Here is a 15,217-nt window from a genome sequence, read left to right on the forward strand (position 1 = left end):
ATACATTACATAACAAACAAGCTAAAAATTATTTATGTTGATCGCAATTAAATACATAGTCTGAGACTACAAAAAAAAATGAGAATCATTACATTTTTAGAGTAAAATTACAAATATTTGTAACATTATAGTTCATTGTTCAACTTTTTAAATTTTTTCTACATTAAAACAGAAATTTAAGTAACCACGCTGAATGCACAATATTACACTTTTAAAAGTTTAAATAAACACAAATTTAAAAAGAACCGTTACTTACATATTACAAGGAAAAATGGAAGCAGTTTGATAGGTATACTATTGAATTTCAAGTAAATGTAAGAATTTTGAAATCTCTTTCCTTACTACCACAGTATTTTAGTTACTCTTGCCTCTGACATCATTTTCTTTAAACTAAAAGAACATTTAAAACAAATGACACCAAAAAACTAATTTTATAAATTATCTGTGCTTCAATTGATAAAAGTATGTCAACTGGAGTGACTCGAAAGAACCAGTAAGAAAAATATAACAAAAATTCAAGACTGAAGTCTGAACAAACTGAAAGTCAATTTTTTTCCACTGATGTATACCGAACAACATACAAGCAAGCATATTTGTAAAGAGCAAGCAAAGATTTGAGGGAAAGGTAGTTTTCAACCCAGGAACACTTTATTTCTTAAAAGTTCCTGTATAATCTGTAATGTCTGAACAACTAAGTGAATACACCTTTAAAAGATATACAGGCACCAAGAGTAGCCTACAAGAGCTTTATTCAATGTACAACATAGTTATAATATTACTACAAGTAGCTGTGAAACCTAAGCTGAAAGCTCTTATCACAGGTTCTTTGTAAAAATAGAGTTCGTAAGTTAAAAAAGCTATCTGTAACTGATCATGCTGAATCTAAGTAGTCTGTATTCTAAACATGCCATGTTTCTCTTCCTTTAAATCCATAATAACATCTTATGTTGTTCTTTTAATGTTCAAGTTAATCTTTTTAAGGAAAACTTTATTTATGGAAGTACCATACATTGATAAAAAGTATATTCATGGACAAGTATCACTTAATCAGATTTCCATTACACAACATAAGTTATCTACAGTATTTTCTGAACCCTTCTTGGTAAAATGTAAGATTAAGCGTTATGGTGTCACTAACCTTCAAATAAAGTATGCATATCATATTCCTGATATATCCTGAAAAAAAATGAATTTTAAGATTGATAAACAGCAATATAATAAATCACTAAAATAAAGTCAAGAGTCTTGACTTTTGGTCCCAATTCTGCCTTGGCTCCAGGGGTCTCTTCTTACATAGGTCTAAAGTCCAAACTACTTAACATGATCTTGGAAATGCCAAGACAAAAAATTTAAGTGGTTCCAAGTTGGTGGTGCCCATAGTGCATGTGGCAGAAGTGAATGCACATCTTCTTTGGTATATTGCTCCCTCAAGCCAGGAACCTCAAGATTTCCAAAGAAGACTGTCATCCAGATAAGAACCCACAACACAAAATGACAGAACATGAGATAAGCCACCATGAGCAAGAGGCAACAAAAATAAACTAAGGAATCACATCCCTAAAGATTCAAGATGCTGGAATTAACAGATATAGATTATAACCTACACACATAAAGAAGAGGTAACTGGGAAAATGAGCAAAGAACAGAAACTACCAAAAGTAACTGGGTAGATACGAATCAATTAGGACTTCTACAAATAAAAATTACAATCAAAATTTAAAATCCAATGGATAGGTTAACATAGGTGCAAAGACACCAATTAAAATGACTATTTCAATAGGCTAAATAGATCTGATGAGAGTGAATTAAGTCAATGCAGATAGAGGACAAGGCAACTATTAGAGCACGGTGAGGGACTTCCCTGGCAGTCCAGTGGTTAAGACTCTGTGCTTCCAATGCAGGGGGCGCAGGTTCAATCCCTGGTCGGGGAACCAAGATGATCCCACATGCCAATTGGCGTGACCCCAAAAAAAAAAAAAAAGAGCATGGTGAAAGTGAGGAAGGAGTCTAAGACAACTCCTATGTTTCTAGCTTGGACGAAATCTGTAAATTATGAAATCACATGTCAAGTTCAAGAATACAGGAATAGGGCTTCCCTGGTGGTGCAGTGGTTGAGAATCTGCCTGCTAATGCAGGGGACACGGGTTCGAGCCCTGGTCTGGGAAGATTCCACATGCCGCGGAGCAACTAGGCCCGTGAGCCACAACTACTGAGCCTGCGCGTCTGGAGCCTGTGCCCCGCAACAAGAAAGGCCACGACAGTGAAAGGCCCGCGCACCGCGATGAAGAGTGGCTCCCACTTGCCACAACTAGAAAAAGCCCTCGCACAGAAACGAAGACCCAACACAGCCATAAATAAATAAATAAATAAATAAATACCCAAAGTTAAAAAAAAAATTGTTCAAAAATTAACACCGCTCAAAAATTAACATTAAAACATGAAATTCACACCAATGATGTAATTGTTAAATAGCTATACCATATACACAAGACTGCCTTCCCCTAAAATCTAGTCTTGACCTACCTTTACTTTTTCACAAGGTCTCTGGGTTGGAAAGGGCCATCTAATTCTAAGACTGGACCCAGCTGAATGGTCAGTGAGCCTATGCTTATCAAGAATAAGCATCTCCCATAAGCTCCTTTTACAAAGACATTAGAATATTCTTCCTAGTTGTGATCCAAAATCTTTTCCTCCTGTAACTTCTCCTTGAGGCCCTCTAAGTGCCCTAACCTCCTCATCTATGTCCAATCCCACTACAACAAGGCAGTCCTAGTAATGTATGATACCAATGAAATTTATCAACAAACAGAAAACCTACTTCAAACCCTATCATCCTTTACGAAAGTTTTGCTAGGGTGTTAAAAGTTAAACGTAATAGGCTGATAAAATAACTCTTAAGTACATCACCGTAGGTCACTCAACAATAAAAGTGCTAAAATAATAAAATGTTATATTTATTCTTGCCTATTCCTAAAAAACACATAATACTTAAGATCATTTCACAAACTAAACATGAAATGTAAATGACAAGACAAAAACGTCAAATACTATCCAAAAAAACTCTAAGGGAGCTATTGGAAAAGCTTCACCATAAAACAAGAATCTTTACATCTTGCCCAAGAACTGTCAAACAAATGCAACATAAAAAGCCCCAAATATGTGTGAAAAATTTACTATATAATCAGAGAGCTATTTCAAATCAGTAAGTAAATCTATGGATTATTTAATAAATAGTATCAGCACAAATGACAGCCATTTCAGAGGGAAATTCAGCACCTACTTCAATTATGTATGGATCAAAGTTTTAAAGGTTAAAAATTTAAACCATGAAAAAACTAGAAAACAAATGTATTTCTTTCAATCTAAAATAATTTTGCTTTGTAAAAGGCTTTTTCTATGTCTCATGTAAAACCCAGAGCCATAAAGGAAAAAACTGGAAAATCTGACTAGAAAACATTGTAAAGACTTCATGGGAAAAAATAAGTGACTAACTCAAAAAAGACAAAGGTCTGGTAGCCTTAACTTACAAACATCACCTGAAATGTGAGAAAAAGATGAACCTGGCCGGAGCCTGTTTGCATCGACTGACCAGAGTCCACGAATTCCACGCTCCGAGCCTGTCCGGATGGCCCCGACCCCCAGCTTTCTGTCCTTTGAAAACACTAAGAATAATGTCCCTGCATCAATTTTTACTAGAGCCAATTACCTGTCATGCCTGAAACAGGTATCGTACCCAGATTGCCCTTAGCCCCAATAACCACGAAGTCCACATCTATAAGAAGATGAGAGCCAGTGGGTGAAAATTCATGAACTCAAGGAGCACAATGGACACATCACAGGTATCGACTGCGCTCCCAAGAGTGACCTCATGGTCACTTGCGGGGCTGACCGCAATGCCTACGTCTGGAATCAGAAAGATGGTATCTGGAAGCCGACCCTGGTGATCCTGAGAATTAACGATGCAGCCACTTCTGTCAAGTGGTCCCCGCTACAGAACAAATTTGCTGTGGGCAGTGGAGCATGACTCATTTCTGTTTGTTATTTCGAGTCCAAAAATGACTGGTGGGTAAGCAAGCACATTAAAAAACCCATTCACTCCACAGTCCTCAGCTTGGATTGGCATCCCAACAATGTCTTGCTGGCAGCAGGATCCTGTGATTTCAAATGCAGAGTGTTTTCTACCTACATTAAAAAAGTGGATGAGAAGCCAGCCAGTACACCCTGGGGCAGCAAGATGTCTTTTGGTCAGCTGATGTCAGCCTTTGGTGGCAGTGGCACTGGCGGCTGGGTGCATGGGGTCAGCTTCTCCGCCAGCAGGAGCCTCCTGGCCTGGGTCAGCCACAACAGCACCGTGTCCGTTGCTGATGCCTCAAAAAGTATGCAGGTCTCAACTCTGAGACAGAGTTCCTGCCCCTCCTGAGTGTGTCCTTCATCTTGGAGAACAGCGTAGTGGCTGCTGGCCATGACTGCTGCCCCACGCTCTTAAACTACGACGACCGTGGCTGCTTGACCTTCGTCTCCAACCTAGACATCCCAAAACAGAGCATCCAGCACAACATGTCGGCCATGGAGCACTTCCGCAACATGGACAAGCGGGCCACAACCGAGAACCGCAACACGGCCCTGGGATGCTGCACCAGAGCAGCATCACTCAAGTGTCTATTCATGAGGTGGACAAGCAAGATTGTCGCAAATTTTGCATTACTGGCATCGACGGAGCCATGACCATTTGGGATTTCAAGATCTTAGAGTTTTCTATCCAGGGCCTTCGGATAATGGGAAGCTGAGCAAGCCTCCCAGATCCAGCATGAGGACGGACAGGCTGCACTGGGCAGCTCTGCCATTCGCATGATGGGGAGGAGAGCCAGCCGCCAGGAAACACTGAAGACACATATGGCGCAAACCTTGTTGTGTGTTTTGTTTGAGGATAATTAGTGAAAGTGTTGGTTTTTTAAAAGCAGCAGTGATTTAGGTTTTATTTTTGTTTTGCTATTTCATTCCATTCTTGACCAAAGCTTCTCTTTAAGCAGCTTATCATGGAAAATTGTCACACTAACTTAAGGGAAAGGGTGGGGGTGGTATGTAAACTGTCTGCTAAAAAATTAAATAAAAATACTGAACGTGAAAAAAAAAAAAAAAAAGATGAACCTGAGAGAGAAAGGTTAAAGGACACGTTTAGAAGATTCCTAGGGGGAAAAAAGATATCCAATAAATACATATACAGTACAGTATTAACCCAAAGAGGAACATACAGAGACAGATTGTAATCAAAATGACAAAAATCAAAGATAAACAGAGAATACTAAAGCTATACGGGAAAAGCAACAAATAACACACAAGGGAACTCCCGTAAGGCTATCAGCTGATTTTTCAGTAGAAGCTCTGCAGTCCAGAAAAGAGTGGTATGATATACTTAAAGTGACAAAAGGGAAAAACCTACAACCAAGAATAGTCTGCCCAGCAAGGCTCTCTTTCAGATTTGACGGAGAAATCAAAAGCTTTCCAGACAAGCAAAAGCTAAAAGAAGTCAGCACCACCAAACCCACTTTACAAAAAATGTTAAAGGAACTTCTCTGGGCAAAAAAGAAAAGGCCACAACAAGAAACAAGAAAATTATAGACTGAAAAAGCTCACCGGTAAAGGCAAACATAAAGATAGGAAATCATCCATACACAATGCCAGTAAGGAGGTTTAATTAAAAGACTGAAGTAGTAAAATCATCTATATCCACATAAGCAGTTAATGGATACACAAAAAAATTAGATGTAAACTATGTTATCAAAAATAGTAATCACTGGAGGGAGAGAGTACAAATGCAGGGCATTTTAAATGCATTTAAAATTAAGAGATCAGCAACATAAAACAGTCATATATATATATACATATATATACATACACATATACACATACACATATACACTGCTATACAAGAACCTCATGGTTAGCTACAAACCAAAAACCTACAATAGATATACACACAAAAAAGGAAAAGGAATTCAAACATAACATGAAAGATAGTTATCAAATCACAACACAAGATAACAAAAAAAGAGGGGGGAAAAAACCTACAAAAACATAACCCAAAACAATTAACAAAATGGCAATAAGAACATACATATCAATAATTACCTTAAATGTAAACAGACTAAATGTTCCAACCAAAAGACAAAGACTGGCTGCATGGATACAAAATCAAGACCCACATATATCTGCTGCCTACAAGAGACTCACTTCAGATCCAGAGACACAATCAGACTAAAACCGAGGGGATGGAAAAAGATATTACACACAAATGGAAATCAAAAGAAAGCCAGAGTATCAATACTTACACGAGACAAAACAGACTTTAAAATAAAGACTGTTACAAGAGACAGAGAAGAACACTACGTAATGATCAAGGCATCAATCCAAGAAAATATTACATTTGTAAATATATATGCACCCAACACAGGAGCACCTCAATATATAAAGCAAATATTAACAGACATAAAAGGAGAAATAAACAGTAACACAGCAAGAGTAGGAGACTTTTAACACCCCACTCATATCAATGGACAGATCATCCAGACAGAAAATCAATAAGGAAACACAGGCCTTAAATAACACATTATTAGACTAAATGGACTTAGTTGATATTTATAGAGTATTCCACCTGAAAGCAGCAGAATACACATCCTTTTCAAGCACACATGGAACATTCTCCAGGACAGACCACGTGGTAGCCCACAAAATGAGCCTTGGTAAATTTAAGAAAACTGAAACCATATCAAGCATCTTTTCTGACCACAATGCTATGAGACTAGAAATCAAGTACAAGAAAAAAACTGTAAAAACCACAAACACGCAGAGGCTCAACAATATGCTACTAAACAACCAATGGATCACTGAAGAAATCAAAGAGGAAATTTAAAAAATACCTAGAGACAAATGAAAATGAAAACACAACAGTCCAAAACCTATGAGATGTAGCAAAGGCAGTTCTAAGTATGTAGCAATAAAGCTTACCTAGGGAAAGTAGAAAATTCTCAAATAAACAACCTAACATTAAGCCTAAACCAACTAGAGAAAGAGGAACAAACAAAGCCAAAGTTAGTAGAAGGAAAGAAACCGAAGATCAGAGCAGAAATAAATGAAATATAGACTTAAAAAAAATGGAAAAGATCAATGAAAGTAAAAGCTGGTTCTTTGAAAAGATAAACAAAATTATTAAACTTTTAACCAGATGCATCAAGAAAAAAAGGGAGAGGGCCCAAATGAATAAAATCAGAAATGAAAAAGAAAAACTAAAAATAGAGTTGCCACATGAGCCTGCAATCCCACTCTTGGGCATATATTCAGAGAAAACTATAATTCAAAAAGATATATGCACCCCAATGATAATAGCACTATTTACAATAGCCAAGACATGGGAACAACCTAAATGTCCATCAACAGATGAACAGATAGAGAAGATGTGGTATATATATATATACAATGGAATACTACTCGGCCATAAAAAAGAATGAAATAATGCCATTTGCAGCAACATGGATGGACCCAGAGATTCTCATACTAAGTGAATTAAGTCAGACAGAGAAAGACAAATACCATATGATATCATTTATATGTGGAATCTAAAACATGACACAAACCAACTTATCTACAAAACAGAAAAAGAATCGCGGACATAGAAAACAGACTTGTGGTTGCCAAGGGGGAGGAGGGTACAGGGGAGGGATGGACTGGGAGCTTGAGATTAGCAGACACAAACTATTATATATAGAATAGATAAACAACACGGTGCTACTGTATAACATAAGAAACTATATTTGATATTTTGTAATAAAGTAAAACAAAAGAATATGAAAAATTATATGTGTGTATATATATGCATAACTGGATCACTTTGCTGTGATCACCTGAATCACTGTAAATCAACTATATTTCAATTTTAAAAAATCAAATTTAAAGTAAACAAATAAATAAAATACAACCAGAAAATAAAAAAGAGGTCGATGTAAAACAGTTTGCAAGTGACATCTCCAAATAAATTCTGATTTTTGACCCTTAAAAAAAAAAATTCATAACCATGGATTCTTAAATTCACGTCTACAGTCTCTGCCAGTCCAGAACACCCCCAATGTTTCTACCAAAAATATTAACACAAAAATGGCTCCAAGGCCATGAAAGACTCTGGAAAATAATTCCTTCTACCCAGTCTGGCCTGAACAGTACAGTATTTTCAGATACACTCCTCTTGAAGGTGAACTTACAATAGAAAGTGAAAAAAATCAAAGATACAAACAGGGATTATATCCCCAAGAATTCCAAATAGAATAATGTGGACGACTATAAAAAATAATTTTTTCAGCTATTAGAAGCATAAATTAAATCACACATATGGAGAAAGAATAAAATACTCATATAAAAGACCAGAAGGTAGAAAAGAAACTGTAAATTGTGTATAAGCATCCACACACATATGTGCATACACAGACATGCAGACATTAAAAACTAAATGAACTGATAATTATACACAGCTGAAGAATTATCAAACAGAAAGATAGAGCTTATAAAAACTGGCATGCAGCACAAAGGAATACATTAGGGAAAACATGAAAGAAAAACTAATAGACATGAAGGAAAGAATGAGAAGGTCCAATAAATCAAATGGGAATTCAAGGAGAGCAAAGAATCAAGAAAGGTAATATTTGATGACAAAATGGCAAAGACTTTTCAAAAACTGCTGAAAAGATATAAATTTTTCAATTCCAAAAGGGCAACAAAATCTGAACAGCATAAATAAGAAACAAACCTAAATATATGTGTAGTAAAATTATATAACTCAAAAGATGCAAGCAGGTCTTAAAAGCAACATAGAAAAAATTACCTATAACAGAATAAAATTAGACTTATATATTACTCAGCAATAGAAGCCAAAGGATAATGGAATAAAATCTCCATAAAAACAATGACCACTAACACAGAATTCCAGATCCAGCAAAATATTGGAATATTCACTTACATCAATAAGTACACCAATTAAATAACAGTAAAATCCTGATTATCTTTTCTAAGACTATACAATCTATTCTGAAGTCTACATTTCAAGTTCTACACTTCTACAGTCTAAATTTCAATTTTTATTTTAACAGTATTCCACAAACTCCTAACTCTGCTATTTAAGAGAAAGCAAAGAGACACAAAGTCTACACAAACAACAAAATTGTGAATAAACAGCAAAATCTTATACATATTCAAAATGAAAGTATATACAAATAAGGATAGTAAAATAAGGTAGGAAACTACTTATATATTTTCATTTTCCTATTTTTTTCTGAAACATTACCTCTGTTAATAAATTATTAACCCATGGTGAAGTTAAAGAATCTTAAAATAGTAAGAAATTTTCCCATCCCCATTCACTGAAATCAAGCAGCATTTGCTTTTATACTCATAATCTTATGTAGTCAACTTCTACTGAAATTGTACCTTGAAAATTATGGTTTAAAAAAAATTCACTAAAGATTTTTATGTACTTGTTATGCAAGGTTTGCTTTATACTACTGAAATTTAACATGCCATATCAGTGACTCTCCTACTGATCTGTATGTTCTCTCCCAAATACCCTTCAAGCCCAACACAGTCAGTGCTCAACACATAGCACTGTCAGATTTTAACTGGCTAAAAGACAACCAGCATGAATCTGGGAAGAAAAAAAAGTTTACTTCATTAACATAAATAGCTTTATACAGGTAGTCCTTATGATTATGGATTTTCTTTCAAAATAAACCTTCATAAATATAGTATACATCAATCCCATTTGTGTCCACCAGTACTGTGAAACACAAACTCAGGGACTTTTTATCATAATATGGGCTTCATTATAACATTCTTGAAGCTGCAAAAGAAGTATATAACGGAAAAATAAAAATCAAAAAGTCCTGATAAAATTACCATTAATTGGAAATAAGTACACACTTTGTATTTTAACATTTAAACCTACAACAGCAGCCCCCACCAAAAATTAAAAAAAAATTTTTTTTTTGCTGTTGGTTCCATTCTTGATATTGTTCCCAATAAGCAACCTAAGCAAAAAACAGTGAGAGAAGTTAATCTAAGAACAATACCCAAGAAAAAAATCTCATCTCTGGAATTACACCAAATGAATTCCCACATTCTTAAAGTTGGTTTATAAATTACCTAGTTACAAAATTGAAATACAGTGAGCCTTCAAAATTTGTGATTGCCAAGACTCCCTTTCAAACAACAGAAATATGACTTAAGAGGTTCAAAGGTGATCAGTTATTAGAAACCTAAAATATAGCACCAAAAACAATACTTAGGAATAAATGCAACCAAGGAGGTGAAAGACCTGTACACTGAAAACTGTAAGACAATGAAAGAAACTGAAGATGATACAAATAAATGGAAAGATATTGTGTGAAAACATATTGTGTGTTCATGGACCAAAAGAATTTTAATACTGTTAAATGTCCACACTACCCAAAGTCATACAGCTATAGATTCAGTGCAATCCCTATCACAATTCCAATGGCATTTTTTACAGAAAAAGAAAAACAATCCTAAAACTCATATGGAACCACAAAACACCCCAAATAGGCAAAGCAAACTTGAGAAAGAAAAAAGCTGAAATCATCACATGTTCTTATTTCAAATTATACTCCAAAGATATAGTTAATCAAAACAGTATGGTAGTGGCATAGAAACAGACAAACCAATGGAACAGAATCAAGAACCCAGAAATAAATCCACACATACACAGTGAACTAATATTTGACATGGGAGCCAAGAATACACAATGGGGAAAAGACTGTCTCTTTAATAAATGGTGCTGGGAAAACTGAATATTCACACACAAAAAAATTAAACTGGAACCCTATTTTACAACACTCAAAAATTAATTCACAATGGATTAAACACGTAAATGTAAGACCTGAAACCATAAACCTCCTAGAAGAAAACACTGGGGAAAAGCTCCTTGACATTGGTCTTGGCAGTGATTTTTCAGTGTATGACACCAAAATCATATGCAACAAAAACAAAAATAGACAAGTGGGACTACATCAAACTAAAAAGCTTCTACACAGCAAAGAAATGATCAACAAAATTAAAAGGCAACCTACAGAATGGAAGAAAATATTTGCAAACCATATGCCAGACAAAGGATTAATATCTAAAATATATAAGAAATTCATACAACTCAAAAGCCAAAAAATATATATTTTTTTAAATGGGCAAAGGACCCAAATAGACATTCTTCCAAAGAAGGCCAACAAGTACATGAAAAGGTGCTCAATATCACTGATCATGGGGAAAATGCAAAGGTCAAAACTACAATAAGATATCACCTTACACCTGTTAGAATGGCTATCATCAAAAAGACAAGAGATAACAAGTGCAGGCAAGGATATGGAGAAAAGAAAACCTCTGTGTACTGTTGGTGGGACTGTAAATTGGTGCGGCACTGTGGAAAACAGTATGGAGGTTCCTCAAAAAATTAAAAATAGAACTACCATATAATCCAGCAAACCCAATTCCACTGGGTAAATATGCAGTGGAAATGAAATCAGTATCTAGAAGAGATATCTCCAACATGATATCCATGGTCACTGCAGCATTATTTACAATAGCCAAGACATGGAAACAACCTAAGAGTTCACTGACAGATGAACAGATTTAAAAAGTGTGATACATATATACGATGGAATATTATATGGCCATGAGAAAGAAGAAAATCCTACCATTTGCAATATCATGGACAGACTTTGAGGGCATTATGCTAAATAAGACAAAGAAAGACAAATACTGTATGATACCACATGTGGAATCTTGAATACATAGTAACAGAGAAGAGTGGTGGTTACCTGGGGCTTTGGGGAGATGTTTTTTGAGGGTACAAACTTGCAACTAGCACATTAAAAAGTCCTGGAGATCTAATGCGCAGCAGTGATTACAATCAACAATAATGTATTATAAACTTCAAAGCTACTAATAAACTTACACCATGTTATGTCAATTATACCTCAATAAAGCTAGAAAAAAATGAAGTACAGTCACAAGTAGAGGTCCTTATCCTATAGCCATCTTGCTCTGAACACTGTGCTTAGAAACCATATTTACACAACCTCAAGAACCATGCAAAGACAGATACAGTACTGCCTTCAACAGACAGTACACAGCTGCCAGGATCCTACATTTCAAGATCCCTGAAAGACTTCTGCTTTTCCCACTATTAGAAGATGCCTGAAGAGGTTAAAAAAAAAAAAAGTAAAAGTAAAAGCTATCATATACTAAAAATAGCAGAAAGCAATCAAATTAAAATTGGTGAATTCACTGTGTGTAAATCCAGACAATGTCACTAACTAAAAAATTTAGGAGCATCGAAAGTCATTCACTATAACAAGTCATTTCACTGTCTTTTTTTTTTTTAATAAAAGGTTTATTAAATTAGGAAAAATTAGAATGTCTGATTTTGGCAAAACACTTGATAATGTATACAAGCTATCCTTGGAAACAAGACAGAGTAGTAGAAATCAGAGAATATTTAATAGGTTAAATAATCATATCCCAAAGTTGCCAATTAATAGTTTAGAAAGAGTATTATTATGTATCAGACTCTGTTCTTTGCCTGACCTTAGTCACATTTTAATCCATCCATTACCCTGATAATACGACAAGCTTGCCAGTTTACAAAGATGTGCTGAACTCAGAATAGGATAACAAAGGACAAACCAACTAAAAATGTTTCATAAAATAAGATTTTTATTTATCCTTTGCTACCAAACTCTTTCAGCTCCCTAGCTGGAACAGCAGGAATTCCAATAGCTATCTCAGATAAGGAGGGATACCATATTATTACAATCTACAGACCTACCTCATATAATCGTTCAGTTAACTGGTTTTCATCAAATGACCCTTGAAAAGTACTACTTTTCAAACGACTTTTTTAAACATTAGTTATTATTTGCCTAAAATACACATAAAATAAATATTCTATGAAGAATAAAAATTTCAACATTATAATTTCAGCTAAAGACACACTCAACAATTTCATCAATACAATGGTATCCAGTTGGAACACATCATAGGTATTGATGTACTGCACATATTTGGATGAAGTGAGAACATGTGCTTTGTGCACATAATGCCAAGCAAGAGGGATGCAAAGCTATCATCTCCTACAACTCTTCAGTATTTTCTGCCTGTATTCTATTTCCACATTGCTTAAAGGACTTGTGTTTGGCCTTTATTCCACTAAAGGTGCTTATCTGTACCACAATTTGACTTTTAAGTGCAGACTGAATGTAAGATAACCCTGAGCTCCAGAAAGGTTGAAATTGGGGGAAAAAATGGTATAATAAGAATAAAGAATAGGCTTTCCAAAGAATTACACTTCATAAACCACCACCACAACCAAGTTTTCTCTTCCTCCTTTGGCAAGTATAATACAATACACCTTCATTTTACCACATTACATTTTTTAAAAAAATAAATTTAATTATTTATTTTTGGCTGCATTGGGTCTTCGTTGCTACACGCAAGCTTTCTCTAGTTGCGGCGAGCGGGGGCTACTCTTCGTTGCGGTGCACAGGCTTCTCATTGCGGTGGCTTCTCCTATGGTGGAGCACGGGTTCTAGGCGCGCAGGCTTCAGTAGCTGCAGCACGTGGGCTCAGTAATTGTGACTTATGGGCTCTAGAGCGCAGTCTCAGTAGTTGTGGCACATGGGCTTAATTGCTCCACGGCATGTGGGATCTTCCCGGACCAGGGCTCAAACCCGTGTCCCCTGCACTGGCAGGCGGATTGTTAACCACTGTGCCACCAGGGAAGTCCCTATCACATTATATTTTAAGATCAAGTGTATTTATTTACTTTCAAAGTGTTGCTTACACTTGTATAAACTCATCTTCATTGCTAGATTAATATTTTCCTTTGTGTAAAAATTGGTTGAGATACAACACAGCATAATTTCCCATTAAAAATGAATGAAAATATGCTTTAACAGATACACACTACTAATAAAAACACATAACAAGAACCTACTGTATAACACAGGAAACTATATTCAATATCTTATAATAACCTATAATGGAAAAGAATCTTAAAATTTATATATATAAAAATATATAATACATATATTATATATATATATATAAAATTGAATCACACTTTGCTATACACCTGAAACATTGTAAATCAACTATACTTCAATTAAATAAATAAAGTTTGGGCTTCCCTGGTGGCGCAGTGGTTGAGAATCTGCCTGCCAATGCAGGGGACACGGGTTCGAGCCCTGGTCTGGGAAGATCCCACATGCCGCGGAGCAACTAGGCCCGTGAGCCACAACTACTGAGCCTGCGCGTCTGGAGCCTGTGCTCTGCAACAAGAGAGGCCGCGACAGTGAGAGGCCCGCGCACCGCGATGAAGAGTGGCCCCCGCTTGCCGCAACTAGAGAAAGCCCTTGCACAGAAACAAAGACCCAACACAGCCATAAATAAATAAATAAATAAATAATTTTTAAAAATAAATAAATAAAGTTTATCTGTAGGAAAAAATTAAAGAAAATATGTTTTCATGTAATGGCTTTTCACTTAGCGGAGTTTTCAAGAATGAATTCAAGTCATTAAACAAAGGATACGTATATTTGATTCCCAAGTTTGGAACAATAAACAACAAGAGTTCAGACAGCAAGGGATACCAGTGCTACCTCAAAAAAGAAAAAAATTACCCAGCCTGAGTTGGACTAGCAAGGGATACCTGTACTCCAAAACAGACTAAAGAAACATAGGATGAGTGAGATGAACTAGCAGCAACAAGAATCATACTTCAAGGCTTTAGGATTTTAATTGATTGTAGTCGTAACAAATTAGTGTGATACTAAAATCAGATTTGTTCTATAGAGTTGAAAAACACCCAACAACATTAAAAGAGGGCAGGGAGTTCCCTGGTGGTCTAGTGGTTAGGATTCAGCACTTTCACTACAATGGCACGGGTTCAATCCCTGGTGGGGGAAGTGAGATCCCACAAGGCACACAGCATGGCCAAAATAAAAAAAAAAATAAAAATAAAAAATAATTTTAAAGAAAAGGTTAAAAGAGAGCAGATCTGAGCAAAGAAAGAGAATAGATCACTAAACAAGAGCACTCAGGATAAACTAAGTTGCGCTTCAAAAACAAGATTATAATAGGTAGAAATGAAGAGATGAAGATTTCCAAT

At 35.7% G+C, this 15,217-nt stretch overlaps 1 protein-coding gene and 1 pseudogene across 12 annotated transcripts in view; one reads left to right on the top strand and one right to left on the bottom strand.

Moving 5' to 3' along the window:
- KTN1 (kinectin 1) overlaps window positions 1–15,217 on the bottom strand; it is a 117,615-nt gene that overhangs the window by 83,910 nt on the left and 18,488 nt on the right. The gene's annotated exons all lie outside the window — the stretch shown is intronic.
- On the top strand, window positions 1,973–14,533 carry LOC309626147 (actin-related protein 2/3 complex subunit 1A pseudogene; annotated as a pseudogene). Its single transcript has one exon. The product of its transcript is annotated as an actin-related protein 2/3 complex subunit 1A pseudogene (transcript).

This window comes from Balaenoptera borealis (genome assembly GCF_965194805.1).
Source record: "Balaenoptera borealis genome assembly, chromosome: 3".
In the NCBI taxonomy this organism is placed as follows: Eukaryota; Metazoa; Chordata; class Mammalia; order Artiodactyla; family Balaenopteridae; genus Balaenoptera; species Balaenoptera borealis.